General features: G+C 38.6%; 1 long non-coding RNA gene across 1 annotated transcript; it reads left to right on the top strand.

Annotated features, from left to right (window-relative positions):
• The first annotated feature begins 1890 nt into the window (after window positions 1-1890).
• LOC122454422 lies at window positions 1891-22483 on the top strand. The gene is made up of 3 exons (XR_006273383.1): window positions 1891-2035; window positions 21077-21082; window positions 22449-22483. It is a non-coding gene; the product is annotated as an uncharacterized LOC122454422 (long non-coding RNA).
• The last annotated feature ends 740 nt before the right edge of the window (window positions 22484-23223 follow it).

Genomic DNA, 23223 nt, shown 5'->3' with positions numbered 1-23223 from the left:
ACCATATATTGTGTGAACTATTAGAAGAAATTCTGTCTAATTTAACACAAATAAATAAGGAAATAAAAATCAACTTAATAAGACAATTAAATATGCTATTTATGCCCCATAAATGTATTCTTCTTTTACAAGTTTAGTCCCACTAAATATTTTCTTTTCCATGTGTTTTAGTTTTTTCTTCAAACAATACATATAATTATACCTAAAAAAATACATATTACATACATTTGTACTTAGCACTTACCATTATTCTCTAGTTAAAAAGTAAAATAATTTCAGAGAAGCTAGTTTCTCTAACCTCTACTTCACGTAGCAGCCTTGAACTACATTCAGATGTTCAAAGAAAATGTAGCTCCTTTTTTTCTTATAATGTAGTCAATCATCCCCACAAGCTGTTGGCCAGTTGGGTCTGGGAACAAATATTAACTTGCCAGTTATAGTACCACAAAGCAATCCCTTCAGGATAAATGCTTCAGTTTTTAGATTTCTGTTCCTCTCCCTCACTTTCACCTGTTCCTGTTCAGGGGGTGGTAACTGGATCCTCTCTGTCCCTGCTGGAGAATGACGAGTCGAGTCTGCTTGCAAGACTGGTAGCCATCAAAGTGGCTGGTCCCATGTGGGCAGGGAACATCATATGTGTACCCAGAGTCATCGTTAATCCATAGTCCTGGCTGCTTGCCCCATGCAAGTTGCCCACACTCTGGAATCTTAAGCCCTATCCCAGTTCTTGCTTGGCCCCGACCCCTCCATCTCACGCTCATCTATCTCATTGACCCCTGCCAAAACCCAGCCGTCCTGGGATGCTGGAGAACTGTGGGGAACTGCTATTAAGGAAGCATGCCATTCGCCTCTCCAAACTTCAAGAGTCTCACCTTCCCTCCTACTTTTGGAAGTAGTTTAAGCATCCTCATGAGTGAAGGAAAGTGGGGCTCTGTGAGGCTGAGAGCCCCTTATTTCTGGGTTTTTCTCCCAACAATTCTCAGAATCAGAGAGGGAAAAGGTAAGCTTCTCCTCTCTTTTTGGTATCTTTAGTCTTTTGACACTTCAGAAGAATCTCTGATATAGACACACTACCTAAGAGAAACATGTTTTGAACCAATAGATTCTTCTAAATTTGCAGTCACCATCTTCTGGTCCCCAATGCATACCCGAAGTTCTGGCCACCTTACCCTCTGTCTTTCTGTTCATTATCCCCCTCACTTTGGAACACACCTGTTCGATGTATTCCTCCACCTGAGTAACCCTGTGTGTCCTCTGATACACATCTGAAGGAGATCTCTTGCAGATAACTTTTCTTGCTTTTTGCAAGCCCAGGCCAGAATAGCAGCTCCTGTCAGAGCATCCTGTACTTCATTTTCACAGTGTTGGGGCTGCTGTCTATAACAGTGCTGAGAAGTAGATGTGTAACACAAGCCACAAATTCAAGCTGCATGTGTAATTTTAAGTTTTGTAGTACCCATATTTTTAAAAATTGAAAAGAAATCAGTGAAATTAATTTAGTGGTATAGTTTATTTAACCCAATATCAAAAGCATCATTTCAAGATGTAATGAGTACGAAAATTATTAGTGAGTTTTTTCTGTCATTTCAAATCTTCAAAATTCACTGGAAATTTACATTTATAGCACATTTCAGTGTCAGTCAGTCAGTTCAGTTGCTTAGTCATGTCCAACACTTTGCAACCCCATGGAATGCAGCATGCCAGGCTTCCCTGTCAATCACCAACTCCTGGAGTTTACTCAAACTCATGTCCATTGAGTTGGTGATGCCATCCAACAATCTCATCCTCTGTTGTCCCCTTCACCTCCCAACTTCAATCTTTCACAGCATCAGGGTCTTTTCCAATGAGTCAGTTCTTCACAACAGGTGGCCAAAGTACTGGAGTTTCAGTTTCAGCATTAGCCCTTCTCATGAATATTCAGGACTGATTTCCTTTAGGATGGACTGGTTGGGTCTCCTTGCAGTCCAAGGGGCTCTCAAGAGTCTTCTCCAACACCACAGTTCAAAAGCATCGGCTCTTCAGCGATCAGCTTTCTGTTCGGTCCATGCCATTTTTGTCCTTTATTGTGCCCATCTTTGCATGAAATGTTCCCTTGGTGTCTCTAATTTTCTTGAAGAGATCTCTAGTCTTTTTCATTCCATTGTTTTCCTCTATGTCTTTGCACTGATCACTGAGGAAGGTTTTCTTATCTCTCCTTGCTATTTTTTGGAACTCTGCATTCAAATGGGTTTACCTTTCCTTCTATCCTTTGCCTTTTGCTTCTCTTCTTTTCTTAGCTCTTTGTAAGGCCTCCTCAGACAACCATTTTGCCTTTTTACACTTCTTTTTCTTGGGGATGGTCTTGATCACTTCCTCCTGTACAATGTCATGAACCTCCGTCCATAGTTCATCAGGCACTCTGTCTATCAGATCTAATCCCTTTAATATATTTGTCACTTCCACTGTATAATCATAAGGGATTTTATTTAGGTCATACCTGAATGGTCTAGTGGTTTTCCCTACTTTCTTCAATTTAAGCCTGAATTTGGCAATGAGGAGTTCATGATCTGAGCCACAGTCAGCTCCTGGTCTTGTTTTTGCTGAGTGTATAGAGCTTCTCCATCTTTGGCTGCAAAGACTATAATCAATCTGATTTTGGCATTGACCATCTGGTGATGTCCATGTGTAGAGTCTGTACATCTCAGTGTAGACCAACACATTTCAAGTGCTCAAGAGCCACATGTGACTAGTGGCTACCATACTGGACAGCTGGGCTTTATATGGCAAGAGTCTCTATAAGCTTGCCTAGCATCAGTAGGCACTCGGGACATATTTATATAATGAAGTGTTAAGAAAAGTTCCTTTTAAGAAATCTGGGTGAATATTAAACACTTCTGGAAATTCTACTTCAAGGAAAGAAAACTGATTCAGTGTTAAATCACTCATGAAAAACAAAGTGAGAGAAATCCAAAAGAAAAATTGCAAAGTACAAAATGAGGTTAATATAGTACCTTCACCACTCAAGAAATTTTGTTGAAAGTCCGTCAGAACACTGAAAGGTTTGTTCTGCTCAGAAGATAGAAGGCTATTATGTTTCTCTTCATCTTCCTGTTCTGACTTGGAAGGAGAAGAAAACTTAGTGATGTGGCTGATAAAAATATGTAGCAAATTAGAAATCTTGCTAGAAATAGCAGAAGACAGCTCTCTAGAAAGGTGTTAGCTTGTGTGTGGGGTAAACTCCTAATTACGGATCTGCTGCCAGAGGGAACAGACTGGAACAAGAGACTTTGAACACACGGGAGTTTTCAGGAGATGCGTCAGGGCATCTCGAATTTAAAGCTGTTTGAAGCTATCTTCTGCCCAAGTTACATGAGGGAAACTCTTTGCATCTCTGAACTTAGGAGTGAAAGTGATTCTGACTGAAACAGATGTGGTCTGTTAAAGTTAAGTGTGAATGGAACAGAAGGCAGATGTGGTATTAGGGAGGAGACTCACTTGTATCTTGGTTTTTATTTTATTATCCTTTAAATTATTAATTTCTATAACATTGTCATAGTAATATTTTAAATACTTATGCTATCCAATAAAGTCATTCTTCTGTACATAGAAAAAACAAATTAGCAGCATAGAGAAGTTTTATCTGAAGGAGTCTGAGTCTTTTATTTTACATTCTTTATATAAATAGGAAAAGAGGCAATGAATACGGTGAATACCCTACTATCTGCAGCTATCACTCTTCACAAGAGTTTAAGGGAAATCTCAATCATTTGAACCCATTTCATTTCTGGATAACATCAGAATTTTCTCCAGTAAATGCCCTGCTAATTTTAGTAAAAGTGTTTAGAGTTTACTTTGTTCATCTAACGCCAATATTTATTCAATTCAGTGGAGGGAAAAACAGGCTATTGTTTGGGTATTATATATTCATAAACAGTTTGATTAAAATAATTTTATTTTCAAAATTCAACAAGGCCCTTGTCTCTTTAAGTATTCCTTTAAGTTGTTGAGAAATAAGAGGAACAGGAATAGAAATTGAAATCTATAAACAATCTAAAACTTCTCTCTAGCAAAATATTTGCCATCACTCCTAAGAAGCAAAAAGAACTGATTTAAATTCCACCATGGATTTCTTATGGACTCCATTACCCTTATTATCATTGTCCCCATTAGCACTGATAATTGAGAAGTATGTGTATCACACTACTAAATGATGAAATCTGCTTTACCTCCCACCCAGCACAAATTGCTGTTCATCCTTAGGAAATAGCTATTTACAAAAATGATTTACATGCTTATGCACAAAGCTCCACGCTCTATATTATGGTGACATTCCTTTAAAAATGTTTTTTAAAACTAGTGATATGGAAACTGAAGTAATAAGATTCCTCCTAAATTACAAGGTTAATTGTTTAAGGGAGATGCTCCCTCAGAAACATGTCAAGGATTTTTATTCCATAAGGCACTTTTATCTGGGTTGCAAGGTAATAAGGAAAGGAGGGCAAAGGAGCATTATTTGTGTTCAGATGGAGTCCAATGCAAAAAAAAAAAAAAAAAGGTAGAAGAAGAAAGCAGTTAGTTAGGAAGGGTTCATCTCATTCTTTTACTATGTCATTCACAATTTTTCCTTAAAAAGCCGGCCAAATTAAGTGGTCTTGTCACTCTGCACTAGACATTAGATGTGCTAGGAATGAGACCTTGTTGGAAGGTCAGGGAGAATGTCAAAAGGTCATCCCCAAAGAGCAGTCCCAAAAAACCACCTTTTGAGATGGAGAGGTACCACGCAAGTGTGTGGCAGTTCATCGGTGGCTGAGAAGGCTTGGTTTATGAGTGTGTCTTTAGAAAATCAATAACAGATCACTCAAGTTCAGGCCTTTCGAGTACTAAATAGATCCAGAATATTACTACAAAATATATGGGAGGAGCAGAGGAAATAAATGAAGAACAGCTTCCAAGAGACCAGCAAACTGAGGGTTTTATGTATTCAATACAAATAATTTAGTTAATTATTTTTCTGCTTTAAATAAGAGTTAGGGTCTGACTATCATGAAAACTGTTCAAATTTCTTTCAGTATTTTATCTATCCACATTCTATCTCCAATAATCATCTTTGAGCTATACACCTGCCATGTCTGACTTCGCCATACCATGGTACGGTGAAATGAGGCTAGACTTTGGAGTCAAATGACCTAGAATCCTGTCCCAGCTTTGATACTTGCTCTATAGAGACTCAGAGCCTCAGTACTGTCCTGTGTAAATGGGAGATACTAATATCAATCTCACAGGATTGCTGGTGGGATTAAATGAGATCATGCTTATAAATTCTCTGGCCTATTGTAAAGAACCCAGAATTTTTTCTTCTCTCCCTTGTCTCATTTATCTCTTTGATGCCCCATCCTTGTTTCAAGTAGAGGTTTTCTACCATTTTAATACTCTTCCAAGACTTGCCCTTCCATCTTCAAAGCAGTCCTCCAAATTGTACTCATTCAGCCCATAAAGCTTTGCTCAATTAAGGAGATCAGGACCTAGGACCATAGACATTCCCTTCCCAACACAACCAGAGCTTCTGGGAACTACTGCCCTTGCATCAGCTGGAATGGTGGCTTTCTCTCTGACTCCTCCCAGCCCAATTAGACTCTTTAAACAAGTGAACCTGGGTAGAAGGTACTAAAGGCAGCAGAGTCTGGGTAAAAGCCAAGACTTTTAATTTTACCTCCCTCCATCTGATTCTAGCTGTTGCCAGGAAACACCTAGGGGAAGGAGTTTCTACAGGCTTTACTCATGGAAATACAGCTTCCTTCTAATAGAATTTAATTTTTTTTTAAAGGTGGTAGATAATTTAGCATGTTAACCCTTTTAGAAAGATCTCCCTGCTGAAAGAATTCTTGTCCAGAACTATATATTTCTTAATGGAATTTCAAATGAATTAGTTCATTGAGTTTTTAGAAAATGCCTGTGTAGGTTTTAAGACTCAACAATTTCCCATTCAGATGTTGTGCTAGTTTTAACCTGTCAGGTTATAAATATCCAAGTGAGCTCTTCTCTATTTTTAAATGAAGTTTTTTTTTTTTTTTCAATCACTTGCCCTAAAAATATAGTCAGGATACACAGCCAGTAAATCTAGTAAATTCTTCCAATTGCAGTTTTTCAGATGTCATCTCTTTACGGCTTTTGTATTCATTGTGAATCTGAAATAGTCATATATCCACATAAATGGTATAACCAAAGGAGGGTAATTAATTAGATTCATTGACTTATTCATTCAGTACCATATGAAGCACCTTTGTATTAAATACTAACTGCCTTAAGAATGTACGCTAATGCCAAATGGCAAAAGTACAGCTGAATGTCACTGACACTCAAATCCTAATCCTTCGCTCCATGACTGTGCTCCTCAACTTGTAGTCCCCAGACCTATAGTATCAGCATCACCTAGAAACTTGTTAGAAATGCAAATCCTGAGCCCAGACATACTGAATCAGAAAAACTCTAGTGGTGGCATCAATCTAGTTTAACAAGACCTTCAGGTGATTCCGATGCAAACTAGAATTTCAGAACCACTACCCTTTTCCTTATTAAAAGCATTTTGCTCCTTTTTCTTAATATCCTTATATGTAGATGATAACTACATTTGCATACCTAACAATATTGAACTATATCACAGTTTCATATTTCTTTGGCCTCCAAACAGAATTGGCACAGCACCTTCTTCAAGAAGCTGTCTCCCCGGGGGCATCTCTGGCACATACCTAAAATCCTTCCCACTTCTCCAGACACTTCCAAGGAGGCATCCTTATCCCTGATGGACTCTATGGGGTCCTCTCTCAATGAATTCTTTCACTACTCCTGTATTCATCCCATCTTCACAGTTGCTGCAATGTCTGATAACTTCTCTCTGAGGGTGTGAACTATACATTATTCCCCACTAGATCTCCAGTGTCTACTGTCGTGCTCAACATACACGATCAAAATATATTTAATGAATAAATAATGAAAAATGATACAAACAAGCAGATGTAGTTATGAAACTTATAATTCAGGTAAATATAAATTATATAAAATGTTTTCAGAAACTAGAATAAGAGGAAATAAAGACTTAATTTGAGAAAGAGTTTCAATCTGTTATTATTTTCCCTCTATCAATTAATTTTTTTGTTATTTCTTTAAACTGTGGCCAGTATTGAATGATATATTTATTTTAGTATAATATTTGATTCTGGAAAAATCAGTTTTCCTCGTGGAACCTCAGTTACAATCTGAACCAGGACAGTTTGATTTTATCAACATCAACAAGGTAATGAAAAAGGTAGGTATATGGTATTTTAAAAATAACACTTGGCTTAGGTCCCAAAATACGGATCTCAGTCCCATTTCTAATATTAATCATCTGTCTTATTACTTTGGGAAATTCAGTTAATCTCAATTATTTAATCTGTAAGATGGGATTCAATGGTATCTATGCACAAGAGGTTAGTGAAAGAATCAAAGCAAATGGTGAATATGAAACTGCTTTGCAAATCTGAAAGCACAATACAAGCAAGCGGCATTATGATTTGCTCCCTTCTGGAAAATGGTCTAGTTAGGCAAACCAAAGCTTAACTAGCTATATTGGTAAGTAGATGTGGAGTGTTAAGACTCCAAATGGAGACAGATATTTTCTCTGTGATGCAAGATTACATCTAGCAAAATGTACACTGAACTATTTATGTAGAAGACCCAGCATTTACCAGGGCTGTTATAACTGGTCTTCCATGAAATGACATTTTTTCCAAACTTCTAAATATCAGTGTTACCTAATCTAATAGTCTTTAATTAGTAACCACAACCCCCTGCTGAGTTTTTAATGAGAATTCTAAATTAAACTAAATAAATGTTTTCATTATATTCTAATTTTTTTTAAAAAAATCAAGCAGTATAAATAAAATTATGAACCTGAAAGTTATATAGAAATAAAAAAATAATCTGGAATTAAGCCAGAATTTAATTACATTTTAGGTCAAGAAATGAATAGAATACCTTCTCTCTTTCCTATCTAAATTCTAACCTCATTTCAAGTTCAATTTGAGTCCTATTTCTACCATAAAACTTCCCCCAACTCTGCCATCTCATAATGACATTTTCCTTTCACTAAATCCTTAATGTTTTATGGCTGAAACTGTAAATGTTCTCCAAACATCAACATTCAGTCCCATATTTCCAAAACTTCCCCAGAGTTAGGTTATAGTCAATGAACCTCAAGAAGCGACATGTGGGATATTATGCTTCCTGCTCATCTCTCCCCCACTGATAAGCTACCTTGGAAGCCACAGATAAAGTTTCCTCAAAATACAGAAGCAGACTGGATTCTGAAAAATCTGTGGAGAGGAGAGAGGCTCTAGAAAACTGCCCCAATAAGCACGGAATAAAGTCACTAAACTTAAGGATGTGTTTCTTATCACACTGGAGAAGAGATAGCTACCCACTCCAGTATTCTTGGGCTTCCCTTGTGGCTCAGCTGGTAAAGAATCCGCCTGCAGTGCTGGAGACCAGGGTTTGATCCCTGGGTTGGGAAGATCCCCTGGAGAAGGGAAAGGCTATCCATTCCAGTTTTCTGGCCTGGAGAATTCCATGGACTGTGTAGTCCATGGGGTCACAAAGAGTCGGACAAGACTGAGCGACTTGCACTTCACTTATTATCACAGCACAACCTTTCTTATCCTTACTAACAGAAGTGCATAATAGGCAATGCACAAGATTGCAGTTAATCATATGTTATTCTGCAATGGACTTAATTTCAAAACTTTGATTGAAATGGATACCTCAATGCCTAATAGAGGAAAGAGATTTATAAACTAATGGATTGATCATGCAATGTTACATGTGACCATGGATTTCTACATATGATAATGAAAGGAGTATTATAACAGAGAATTTCATGTTCTCTGTAATGAGGAGGGGGAGAGACTCCAGAAATGCTTACTAAAAGAAGTAATACTAAATAAATGTTCATTCCATTTAATGATAAAATATGATGCTCACTTGCTTTATGCCAAATACTGACCTAGTTGTTAAAATCTGAAGATTAGAGGTTACCAGAAGGAAAAAAGAAAGTATTCTAAGCACTGTGATCAGTATGTATAAAAATCAGATCAGAAATAAGTAGGTTTAAAAAAAAGAAAGAAAGAAGTGGTTTTACTCAGAATCTATATAATATATAGTACTGACAGAGTGTAAAAATATAACAGTAATAGGAAATGAATATGGCAAGGCAAGCAGTTCAAGGGTCTCATATAACAAAATAAGGATTTTTTTTATTTTACAACTGTTGATGATGGAAAGGAGCAAAAGACATACAAATCTATATCTTAAAAAGATCACAGTCTTGTCACTGTTCAGGGGGTAATCACCAAATGAGAACTCCAACTAGGAGACTATTCTGAGATAAGAGGTGAGAGATTAGAGATGTGACTAGTATGCTGGCAATATTCAATATCTGGCTTTCCAGGGGAAGGACACTGATTTGTTGCCATTTTTAAGCCTCAATATGATGTCCCTGAACAGTGAGCAGGGAAAAGATGCTCACAGGTGTACCAACTTCAGCACATCGCTGACACTGAGATAGCAGCACTCAGGGCACAGTAACTACCTGGAAGTGTCTGTAACATAGTAAGCTCATAATAAATAAACACTGTGTTGGATAAATAAACAAATGCTTGTGGGAATATAAATAGAGATAGAATATAAATATAAAAATAAATATAAATAGAGATAGAATACAAATAGAGAGTAGACTACAGAAATATTTACAAGTAGAACTGAAACAGAGGAAGAAAGGGGACAGTGCACTAATTGTGCTCTAATACTGATCATTAACTGCTGGTCCAGATGGTCCCAGCTCCCACTGACAGATAGTCAGTCTAAATTGTTCATCTGCACTGTTTCTTGTAGACTGTCCAATATGTTTCCTGTAGTCCATTTACAGGAGAATGGCATAGCCTTTTAAAAAATGACATAGCCATTGCTGTTGTTATTGTTCACTCACTAAGTAGTGTCTGACTCTTTGCAACCCCTTGGACTGCAGCATAACAGGCTTCCCTGTCCATCACCAGTTCCTGAAGCTTGCTCAAACTCATGTCCATTGAGTTGGTGATGCCATCCAACCATCTCATCCTCTGTCACCCCCTTCTCCTCCTGCTTTCAATCTTTCCCAGCATGAGAGTCTTTTCCAAGGAGTCACTTCTTCGCATCAGGTGGCCAAAGTATTGACATTTCAGCTTCAGCATCAGTCCTTCCATTGAATATTCAGGACTGATTTCCTTTAGGATTGACTGGTTGGATCTCCTTGCAGCCCAACGGACTCCCAAGAGTCTGCTCCAGCACCACAATTTGAAAGCATCAATTCTTCAGTGCTCAGCCTTCTTCATAGTCCAACTCTCACATCTGTACACGACCACTGGAAAAACCATAGCTTTGACTATATGGTCCTTTGTTGGCAAAGTAATGCTTCTGCTTTTCAATATGCTGTCTAGGTTTGTCATAGCTTTCCTTCCAAAGAGCAAGTGTTAGTCATAGGACATGACAAAAACTGGTTAGAACCAATCAGGTCCAAGATGGTAGAAGATTCAACTCCCAGTGGACCTTGAACCTCATTATAAGATCACACACACACACACACACACACAATCACTAATACATTAGCATGCTAAATGACACATCCACGGGAGCTATGACAGTTCTGAAGTCAACCATAGAAGATGTGAGCAGCAGCCCAATTCCTGGCTTCCCAGGTGGCGCTAGTGGTAAAGAACCCACTTGCCAATGCAGGAGATGTAAAGAGACATGAGTTCGATCCCTGGATCGGGAAGATCTCCTGGGAAAAGGAAATGGCAACCCATTCCAGTATTCTTGCCTGGAGAATCCCTTGGACAGAGGATTCTGGCAGGCTACAGTCCATGGGGTTGAAATGAGTTGGATACAACTGAAGCAACTTAGCATGCATGCAGCCCAATTCTCCACACCTTCCCCCAAATAATTAGAATAGTTCTCCCACCTGTTATCCTATGAAATTACCTAGCCCATAAAAACTAACCAACTCATATTTCAGGGCCTCTTGCCTTCTGCGATGCCCATACTCTATCTGTGGCATATGTTTCTCCCAAAGCCATCCTCACCTTTAGAGCCAGACCACATTCTGTCTGTGGAATGTATATCTCTACCTAAATCCACTACTTACCCATCACTTTGTCTCTCACTGAATTCTTTCTGCGATGAGACATAAAGAACCTGAGCTTTTTAAGTCCTGAGATTAGGTGTGGGATCTCAATTAAAAGCCATGGGTTCAAGTCCCAATCTGAATTGCACAGTTTCACAATCATAAAAGGCAACATTCTTCTATCCTCAACAAGACAGCTATTTAAAAGGCAACATTCCTTCTTGATCTTATAAGGGGCCACAGTAACACTTAGATCTGGATTGTGTAAACTGTCAATAATACATCATTTAATGTACAGCCCTCTGTCTCAAAAATCATGTAACTATGCCTTGACTTCTAACCAGCAAAACAGTTCTCAGAACTGAGATGCCCTTCCTGGGTTAAAATCATCAAATTTGCTTGAATAAAAATTTCCATTTCTTTCTTAGATCAACTGATTAATTTTTGGTTGACGTGTTAAAAAAAATAAATTATCTAAACACACATAGTCAAGTTAAAAAGATGAAACCTGAAACCGGACGAAAAGTCCTAAATTGTCTCTTCATTTTTGTATTCTTCCATTCTAATCCTACCTTTAGAGGAAACTAAGGAAGCCTTCCCATATTTGCCTTCTTCACATAAGAATAGAAACCATTTCAGAGATAATAGTTTCCTGGGTAGCTGTTCAAAACCAGAAAGTGGGGCAGTAGAGATCCAAGAGAGATTTTTTTTTTTTAAACTATGCTTATTATAGCCCACCAGGGATGTTATTGGAATGGTAGCAAAAAGTCTTTAGAAAGCAGAGAAATGTTCATTGCTTATTTTATAAATCTCCCCCAAAGTTCCTGAAGGCTAATTCTATTCTCGTCCAGAGTTCAAAGTCTGACCACCAGACAGTGTGGTTTGAAGTAGAAAAGGAGGCTGGAACAATTTCTATACTTTGAAGTCCAGAGAAAGGAGGATCATTTCAGGGGCTTGAAGCACACACCCTGAACACTGTCTCCATCACCACCGCTATCAAACGGTAAGGCTGAATGGAACTTTGAAAACCTTAGAGGAAAATTATCTTGCTGCTTTCATATCTAGATTTGCTTCCTCTCAAATTATAAATTCTTTCCCAATACGTAAGGCTGATTTTCATTGCCCTGAAATATACTAGAGTCATAAAAAAGAGTAACTACAAAACATTGTTATTCCATATACCTGGAGAAGCTGAAGTATTTTGTGTTCCTTTGTTTCCAAAGGAAAAATAAATATGTATATTTCAAGCCCAGGAGATCTAGAAAGTTACCAGCTACAGGTAACATTACAAAAGACCACAATAATGGTATCAGCCTGCAGTGATCCTTCCCATCCTCCTCCGCCTCCATACAATGCATTGGATTGTGTGCTTCTCATCCGCTATATTACACAAGGTTATCAGGGTCTTCTTGTTTCTCCTACTGCACTCTTCAATTCATCCTTTTAAAGGCAGCCTGAATTATTTAAATTGCACATATTTATAGTTCACGGTTATAAGCTGACTACCAAGAAATGAATGGCTTTCTAGAAACTGAGCAATATGGTGGGGTTTCAAAAGAATACCTACAATGTATTTGATTAATAGGGTAGGTGATTTTCATATAAACCTATTTGATAGGAAGAATTTGACTAGTTTCTTGGATCCATGATATCATGAAGCCAAGTGCCTTGCACATAACTGGCACTCTGATATCTAAGAGATTTGATGTCACCACACAAAACATGACGGTGCATTCTTAATTAGCTATTCAGCACCTTCAAGTGCTTACTGTCTGATATTTCAAAAGAAAAAAAAAAATGAGAAAAGTTACCTTTGGTATTAGCATTTATCACTCTTAGGAACAGAAAATAAAGATAAACATTGAATAAGTTGATAGCTGAGCCAGCAGAAAGATGGAACTGAAAGAACTATGAGCTCGAGTAGACATTAACACAAAACTTCTAAAAGGAGAATGCAATTTTTAAGCTGCATGTGAGTGAGCTGTAAGTCTCTTGTGACACGTCTCCAGAAACCCCACTGGTCTCAGCATGACTGACATTTATGAGAATGACCTTAAGGTAGGTGTGAGACTGATGTTTTCTGTTGTTGCTTGCTTGCTGCTTCCATGACTTAAAGGAAAGTAGTTTGAGGTGTCAGTTGCTGCACTGCTAATCTTCTCCAGGCCAGCATGAATGGAACACTAAGCTTGAATTCCTACCTGTCTGACAGATGACTAAAATAGTCGGCTACATTGGAACACTGGTGCTTTCGGGTGCAACTTACTCATTTACTGAGTCTTCCACATTCCTGCCTGGATCTGCCACTTTGCTCCTCAGGACTAGTGCCAGAATGCTAGCATCAGATCTGCTTAATGTCACCCTCCTGTAAATGGACCACAGTAAACATATTGGGCAGTCTACAAGCAACACTGGAGATGAACAATTTAGACTTACTGTCTGTCAGTGAGAGCCGGGGCCATCTGGACAGGCAGTTAATGATCAGCATTAGAGCAGCATGCAGTGTTAAGCTTAACTGTAATCTCTGCGCCTCAGTTTAACAAATGTAGGGGAGCCAAGAGGGGATTTGAGCAGTGTAGCAAAAGATCCCCTAAGGTCCTGAGAGAATGAGATGAAACTGAGTCTCACCTGGTAGTAACTAAAACATCCACACACTGTCACTCGCAAACCACCACCACAGACTAGTTTTTAGAGCAAACACAGAAAAGAATTAAGGTAACTGTTCTGGAAATTTAAATATTCCTGTCCTCCTCACCAGAAAATGAGAGTGAGAGAGAGAGAGAGAATGCTTTTGCCTAAGCTACTCAGATACCAGAAATCTGCTCTTGACCATACAGAATAAATAAATTCTCATACACTTCCTGGGGAGTAGGTTGGAAAAAGAACACCTATTTATTTATTAACCTCAGCCTTTGGATCAGCTCTAGGAAGAACTGGCAAGAGGGGTAGAAGCTTTTATCCAGACAGTAAGGAAAGACTGAGATTCACTGCAAATATTCCTACAGGTCAAAGGGAAATCACAAAAAAAATCATTTCTAAAAAGTGTATTTAATATTTCTAAAAATTAACACCACAATGGTGTTTAGCAGTAGGTCACTTTATTATGTTGCAATTGGGTTTCAAAAGTATTATCTATTTAGCTTTCAGACTGAGGAACTGAAGAAGAGAAGGTAAATGTATATTTTAAAAAAACAGCATTCATTCTATGAGCAACAACAATCCAATGTGGGCTTAATAACTTGGTGACTTTGTTTCATTGAAGATTTCAGTTATCAGCCTCTTTAGTCTTAACAAGAACAACAAAAGCCCATGATTTCAAAATCAGGCCAGTATCCTTGGTCTTGAGATGAGACTTTAAGCCCTTGTGTCTATATTTAACAGAGTGCTGCCTCTGAACCATTTCAGGAACATTTGTTTGAACTAAACAGCCACATGTCATCTACACGCATCAAGGATGAAAAACACATTGCTTGCCGGCTGCTACTGTCCCCATGGCACTTCCATGGCAAATGTTATTAATTGACTACAGTCCTCTTTCCCAATGAGCTCAGACACAGCCTCACAGTCTTTCTTAACACAGCCACTTCTAATCATTGTCTGGGAAGGTGAGTTGAACATATTTCACATAGGATTTCTGTCAGAGATAGTTTAAGTTCCACGGAAAGTTTTCCGGGTGAGAGGGAAGGAAAGGAGGGAGCCAGGAGGGGAGAAAGGTATTATTTAGTGCCTATTATATAGAGAATGTATATTCTGTTGACAAGGATATTTTGCTCATCCAAATTTTAATCAGGCTCCTAAACCTTATCCTGGGTCCATCTGTGTACTTCCTTGTAAAATCCAGTTTTATCAAGAATGTTCCTACATCAGTATAACCAGAAGTGAAAGTGTTATTCACTCAGTCATGTCCGACTCCTTATGACCCCATGAACTATATACCCCACCAGGCTCCTCTGTCCATGGAATTTTCCAGGCAAGAATACTAGAGTGGGTTGCCATTCCCTTCTCCAGGGGATCTTCCCAACCCAGGGATCGAACCCAGGTCTCCCACATTGCAGGCAGATTCTTTACTGTCTGAGCCACCAGAGAAGCCCCCAACCCCTTACCCTTCAATGATGAACACACTGCTGCCCTGAACTGCTCCAAAATGAGAAATTCCAATTCTAGCACAAAGAGCTGGAAACACTTCTTCAGAATACCAAGAAAATTGAGTTTCTCCTTCACTTATTATGAGAATAAACATTCAATTTCCTACAATTGTACCATCAAAAAGGAGTGATATTTCACAGCATTTGTGCCTTTCATAACAGATCCATGCAAATCCTTACCAGTGAATTATTTTTACAGGTGAGGAACGGAATCACAAAGAAGTAAGAGCATAAACACTGGCATAAACCCAGATTTGCTCATCTCCAAAAAACACATGTTAAAACACATTTTAACTTACAGAATGGTGGCAACCAGAGCTCTTTGAACTTAAGAGGTGGACTTGGTCAACTCAAAGATTCTTTGGACTTCCCTCTGCTAACTGTGCTTAAATCTACCCTTGATCAATCAACCAAAACTTGTGATTGCAATGTTTCTGACTCATTGTACCTTCAAACATGGCTTTAGATCATAATCATTTTCTGGTTCCTCAAATACTAATAATCACATTTGTAGCACTTCATAACTTAAGGAAATCTACCTCCCTTATTCCTTAAAAGTGAGGAATAGATCAAGAAGAAATTAAATGTCCTGTCCAAGACCATGGATAGGGAAAAACTCAGACTTGAACCTAAACTTGTGATCAGAATTCCAAATTTTCCTCTATTAAATTATGCTATAAGGTAGAACTTGATGCATGCCAGAAGAAAGAAAAAGGGTAATGAGAGTTGAAAGGGCAAGATCAGAAATAAGTTATTGATGTGGTGACATTTGAACTGTCTGAAAGGCTAAGTAGAATTTTAACATGTGTGAAAAGAGATGCCAAGTAAAAATGAGGGGGGGTAAGGCTTAACAGAAAACAATATATTAGGTTTGTGCAAATGTAATTATAGTTTTGGACCTTGAATTTTAAATCATTACAACTAGGCTCAAATACATATTTATTAATCAAAATAGGAACCATTACAATCAACACATTTTTGTCAAAAAGAAATGTTTGTTTACTCCTGTGGCATAAAAACCTGTGCTCAGGATTCAACCAACTCTTGGAAAGCGTTTTCTAAATCCTGCTAACTGTGGAAGCATTTTCCCTGCAAAAAGTTGTCAAGATGCTTAAAGAAGTGGTAGCCAGTTGGTGAGAGGTCAGGTGAATATGGACTTCCCCAGTGGCTCAGTGGTAAAGAATCCGCCTGCAATACAGGAGATTGGGTTTGATCCCTGGATTGGGAAGATCCCCTATAGGAGGGAATGGCAACCCACTTCAGTATTCTTATCTGGAGAATCCCAAGGACAGAGGAGGCTGGCAGGCTACAGTCCATAGGGTCGCAAAGAGTCAGACATGACTGAAGTGACTTAGCACACACACAGGTGAATATGATGGATAAGGCAAAACTTCATAACCCAATTCATTCAACTTTTGAAGGCTTGGTTATATGATGTGTGGCTGAGCGTTGTAGAGAAAAATTGGGCCCTTTCTTTTGACCAATGCTGGCTACAGTCACTGCAGTTTTCAGTGCACCTCATGGATCTGCTGAGCATACTTCTCAGATATAATAGTTTCACTGGGACTCAGAAAGCTGAAGTGGGTCAGATGGGCAGCAGAACACCAGTGACCATGACCTTTTTTGGTGCAAGTTTGGCTTTGGGAAGTGCTTTGAAGCTTCTTCTTAGTCCAGCGACTGAGATGGTCATCCCCGGTTGTCCTATAAAACCCACTTTTCATCACACATCACAATCTGATCAAGAAACAGTTCATTGTTCTTACACAGAATCAGAGAAGACAACACTTCAGAAAGGATGATTTTTTTGATTTGCAGTCAGCTCAGGAAGCACCCACTTATCAAGTTTTTTCACGTCTCCAATTTGCGTCAAATGCCAAACCACCATAGTATGGTCGATGTTGAGTTATTCAGCAACTTTCCGTATAGCTGTAAAAGGATCAGCTTTGATGACTGCTCTCAATTGACTGTTGCCAACTTCTGATGGCCAGCCACTGTGCTCCTCATCTTCAAGGCTCTCATCCCCTTTGTAAAACTTCTTGAAACTACCACTGCCCTCTACATTTGTAGCAGTTCCTCAGCCAAATGCATTGTTGATGTTGCGAGTTATCTCCACTGCTTTACCACCAATTTTGAATTGGAATAAGAAGATAGCTCAAATTTGCTTTCTGTCTAACATCATTTTCATGTCTAAAATAAATATAAAATAAACATCAAGTAATAAGTCATTAGCAAAAAAAAACATGAAATAACAAATGTACATTAAAATGATGTATAACATAACCACATTTATTTAAAAATGTATTCCAATATCAAAGGCAAATTTCAATAATGCAAAAACCACAATTACTTTTGGATCCACCTAATATTTGAGAAGGGACTGGCAATTTCTATGTGTTCATAGCATACTATACATGATAATGTTGGGTGAAAAAAAATTAGTAAAAAATAAAGTAGCTTGGGGCCAACTTATAAAGGAGCACATAATCCATGCCAAGAAATATAAATATTTTTCTTTGAGTAAAGAATTTTGAAAAGACAGTGTAATGAACAGATTTGTGTTTTGAGAAGATGTCTTATTTAAGCCAGTACAAAGACTATGTTCAAGATAGCAGAAAGAATGAAGTGTCTGTGCTGTTAACTGGGTAAGAAATTTGGACTTCCCTGGTAGCTCAGACAGTAAAGCGTCTGTCTACAATGCAGGAGACCCGGGTTTGATCCCTGGGTGGGGAAGATTCCCTGGAGAAGGAAATGGCAACCCACTCCAGTACTCTTGCCTAGAAAATCCCATGGATGGAGGAGCCTGGTGTCCATGGGGTCGCAAAGAGTCGGACAGGACTGAGCGACTTCACTTTCACTTTTCACTTCACAATAAACTAGAGTCCCTGTGAGAATGAAGACACTAAAAAGGATAAACGGTAGTAAGGAAGAGAGGACCATGTTTAATGTTCTTAGTTTGAGCATCAAAATGAATGACAGTAATTAGCTGAAGTAGGAGATTTAAGCAATGGGAGGATATAATTAATCAATTTGACTTTGGATTTAATGAATTAGGAACATTCATCCCAAGTACTTGTTGGAATCCTCTGGATCAAATGAAATTAGATATATTCTGTAGTCATCACTTAGAGGTGTTATGTACAGATAACAAGGAGTAATGCACTTGGCTCTAAAACTGGTACACAAAGGTGGACCTTGTTGAAAAGACTGAATATAGAGGTCTTCTTTGTGTTAAAGAGTTTGTATCTATTATTACAGTTCAGTTCATCCACTCAATCATGTCCAACTCTGCCACCCCATTCACTACAGCATGCTAGGCTTCCCTGTTCATCACCAACTCCTGGAGCTTACTCAAACTCATATCCATCAAATCGGTGATGCCAAACAACCATCTCATCCTCTGTCACCTCCTTCTCCTCCTGCCTTCAATCTTTCCCAGCATCAGGGTCTTTTCCAATGAGTTAGTTCTTCACATCAGGTGGCCAAAGTATTGGCGTTTCAGCTTCAATATCAGTCATTCCAATGAATATTCAGGACTGATTTCCTTTAGGATTGACCGGTTGGATCTTCTTACAGTCCAAGAGACTCTCAAGTCTTCTCCAACACCACAGTTTAAAAGCATCAATTCTTCGGCACTCAGCTTTCTTTAAGGTCCAACTCTCACGTTCGTACATGACTACTGGAAAAACCATAGCCTTGACTAGATGGACCTTTGTTGGCAAAATAATGTCTCTGCTTTTAAATACGCTATCTAGGTTGGTCATAACTTTCCTTCCAAGGAGTAAGCGTCTTTTAATTTCATGGCTGCAGTCACCATCTGCAGTGATTTTGGAGCCCAAGAAAATAAAGTGTCTCAGTGTTTCCATTATTTCCCCATCTATCTGTCATGAACTGAACTGATGGGCCAGATGCCAAGATCTTAGTTTTCTGAATGTTAAGTTTTAAGCCAAATTTTTCACTCTCCTCTTTCAGTTTCATCAAGAGGCTCTTCAGTTTTTCTTTGCTTTCTGCCATAAGGGTGGTGTCATCTGCATATCTGAGATTATTGATATTTCTCCCAGCAATCTTGATTCCAGCTTGTGCTTCCTCCAGCCCAGCATTTCTCATGATGTACTCTGCATATAAGTTAAATAAGCAGGGTGACAATATACACCCTTGACGTGCTACATGCAGCCATTAAAAATAGTATTTGGAAACTAAAAAAAAAAAAAAAACAGTATTTGGTGGTGACAGTTGGAGGCCAAGCCAACAGTAACAACTGGAAAACAGTGGGCTTGGGAGCACTCTGTGAGCTCACATATTAAATCATGTACAGACGGTGCCATGGCTGCTGGCCTCACACACAGCCTGCAGGTTCTCCTTCTCTGTTATAATAACAGCACTCAGCCTTGAGGCACGTTTTCATTCTTGGAAAGAAGTGTATTTCCAAAATTAGGTTGTTATCTGAAAGGTTTTTGAGCCCTACGAGATAATTAGGAAGCCGTGCCTCAAAACAGAATCTGACGTAACCCACTTAGTTTTAACTTTCAAAGGGTGGTTTTTCAGTTTCTCATATTCTCAAACCATGAAGGCAAAAGATAATTTAAAAATTTTTAAATTTCAGGATAGGGCCGAATGGTAGGACATTTTCTTTCTAGTGGCAAAACTATTTATTTTATTCCTCAAAACTATTTATGCATGAATTAAAGGAAGAGAAGACAAAGTTGTGATGTTGGTTATGAGGGACGGGGAATCTGAGATACCTCTGGACCTTTAAGAGAGAAACTACACAGTGAAGGACCAGCTCTCACACAGATTTTGTTGCTACTGCAAAACATCCAATTGCTAGAACGTTCTTCTTTTTTTTTTTTCATCTATTTGAAGCAAATGCTATGTGAAAAGTGACAGGATGCTACGCCTGCTAACATAAGTCTGTGCCTGTTGGAGAAGAGTCTGCTATTACGGCTAAGACAGCACTTCACCAGCTGAAGTTGGCACAAAAGAGGAAAAGCTGGGTCCCACCTGGAAATGAAAAGTGTGTTTCTCATTAGAACTCAGAGGAAAGAAAAATACTGTGGTGACCTGCCCTCCAATTAGATTATAAATGCACTTGGCCAGCAGCAAAAATCAGGACTCCTCTCAATCTCTGGGACATGCTCATCATTGCTGTTGACATCTCCTAATATCTCGGACTCTCTCCTTTCTCATCTTTAAATTCTTAAATCCTTCCCATACTTCAGAATCTAACTCAATCCCATCTCATCTGGGAAGATTTTTCAACCTCTCTATCCATCTTCTCTTGCTCCTTCACCTTGTCACCGTGCAACAGATATGAGACCTCATGCATTTGGCCTTTATGAACTAGCCATCCAAGGAAAGGTGTTACTTCCCCAGTAAGGTTTTAAATTGCTTGAGTAAACTATTACATCTCATATTATTGTGTGAGGTACCAACATCCTAGTGAGTACTAAGTGTTCAACTTCTTAACCTCTTTCCTGGGAATACCTCATTTTATAAACAAGCATCTGTAAAGTTTTTAAAGTCAGAATCAATGTAAAGATAAATTATTTTCCCCTTGGGCAGTAAATCATCTAAGCATTTCCCCCAAATGAGTATTTTCTAAAATCAGATAGAAAAGGGGAACAAATCAACCCCCAATGGGTGACAGAAGGGAAGACCATGTACAAAAGCAAAGCATTTATTGGAGCTTACATTTTAAACTTTGTGACCCTTAATATTTTAGGTGAGGTATTCCTTCTTAGGCTTAGCAAAAACTGAAACCAGCTACAAGTAACAGGTAAAATGTAACCACAGAAATCACATGCTGATTCTTCAAAGAGTCCTGACTATGCATAGCAACAGGGTGTATGACTGTGAGTCCCACCAGCAAGGGACTAAGCATTTTTCCAGGTTTATTATTAAAAGTCCTAGGAAATTCTAAGACTATTGTGTCTTTAAAAGTCCTCTGAAGCTTGAACTGGCTATGTCTAAAAAATGCTCAAGTAAAAATGGAGTTTAATTCTCCCTCTAACAACTAGAATTCACAATCTCTTGAGTAAAGAGAAGGGGTGAAGAAGCTCCTTTTCCTCCTGTTCTCTCTTCCAATTAATTTGTAACGAAAGGTTTTTGTTTCCCTTCTTGTGTTTTGGCCCCTGGCCTCACTTCAGGCCATGCAGGTGAAATGGCTCTGGGGAAAAAAGGGACACTTTTCATGCCTAAATGTAAGTGATTCTACAGCCAACTCTTCCAATCTCTGATAGGACTAACTAGTGGGGGCCAGCGTCCACTTCCCAACAGTGTTCCTTAAAATTCATATAAATAAGAACATACAGTATCATTGAACAAACTGCAGAACAACTGTAACAACTGGAAGTCTAGTCTAAAATCAATAGTGTTTTTGAGAACTCAGAATTATCCAAAAAGGAAAAAAAAAAAAAAGGTAAATTGACAAATAACATGAAATTTGTCCAGTTTAAGAAATAATTGAAATAAATACTGTATAAGTTTAAGGTGTACAGCATGATGGTTTAATTTACATATACAGTAATTTAATTATTATTTTAATTTAATTGATTGATTTAATTATTACATAATGATTTAATCATTATAATAGGTTAAACTAAAATTCATCTTCTCATGTCAACACAATAAAAAGTACAGAGAGAAAAAATTAAAAAAAAAAAAACTCTATACAATCAGCAAAACAAGACTGGGAGCTAACTGTGGCTCAGATCATGAACTCCTTACACCCAAGTTCAGTTCAGTTCAGTTCAGTTCAGCTGCTCAGTCATGCTGACTCTTTGTGACCCCATGAACCACAGCATGCCAGGCCTCCCTGTCTGTCACCAACTCCCGGAGTCCACCCAAACCCATGTCCATTGAGTCGGTGATGCCATCCAAATATCTCATCCTCTGTCATCCCCTTCTCCTGCCCTCAATCTTTCCCAGCATCAGGGTCTCTTCAAATGAGTCAGTTCTTCACATCAGGTGGCCAAAGTACTGGAGCTTTAGCTTCAACATCAGTCCTTCCAATGAATACCCAGGACTGATTTCCTTTAGGATGGACTGGTTGGATCTCCTTGCAGTCCAAGGGACTCTCAAGAGTCTTCTCCAACACCATAGTTCAAGAGCATCAATTCTTCTGGGCTCAGCTTTCTTTATAGTCCAACTCTCACATCCATACGTGACCACTGGAAAAAAACATAGCCTTGACTAGATGGACCTTTGTTGACAAAGTGATGTCTCTTCTTTTTAATATGCTGTCTAGGTTGGTCATAACTTTCCTTCCAAGGAGTGTCTTTTAATTTCACGGCTGCAATCACCATCTACAGTGATTCTGGAGCCCAGAAAAATAAAGTCAGCTGCTGTTCCACTGTTTCCCCATCTATTTGCCATGAAGTGATGGGACCGGATGCCATGATCTTGGTTTTCTGAATGTTGAGCTTTAAGGCAACGTTTTCACTCACCTCTTTCACTTTCATCAAGAGGCTCTTTAGTTTTTCTTCACTTTCTGCCATAAGGGTGGTGTCATCTGCATATCTGAGGTTATTGATATTCCTCTCAGCGATCTTGATTCCAGCCTGTGAGTTATCCAGCCCCTCATTTCACTTGATGTACTCTACATATAAGTAAAATAAGCAGGATGAAAATATACAGCCTTGAAGTACTCGTTTCCCAATTTGGTACCAGTCCGTTATTCTATGTCTTGTTCTAACTGTTGCTACTTGACCTACATACAGATTTCTCAGGAGGCAGTTAGGTGGTTTGGTATTCCCATCTCTTGAAGAATTTCCACAGTTTGTTGTGATCCACACAGTCAAAGGCTTTAGCATAGTCAATGAAGCAGAAGTAGATGTTGTTTTGGAATTCCCTTGCTTTTTCTATGATCCAATGGATGTTGGCAAGTTGATCTCTGGTTCCTCTGCCTTTTCTAAATTC

Source organism: Cervus canadensis, chromosome 16 (assembly GCF_019320065.1).
Source record: "Cervus canadensis isolate Bull #8, Minnesota chromosome 16, ASM1932006v1, whole genome shotgun sequence".
NCBI classification, from domain to species: Eukaryota; Metazoa; Chordata; class Mammalia; order Artiodactyla; family Cervidae; genus Cervus; species Cervus canadensis.
The sequence above is the reverse complement of the archived record's forward strand: the minus strand, read 5'-3'. Positions and strand labels throughout refer to the sequence as shown.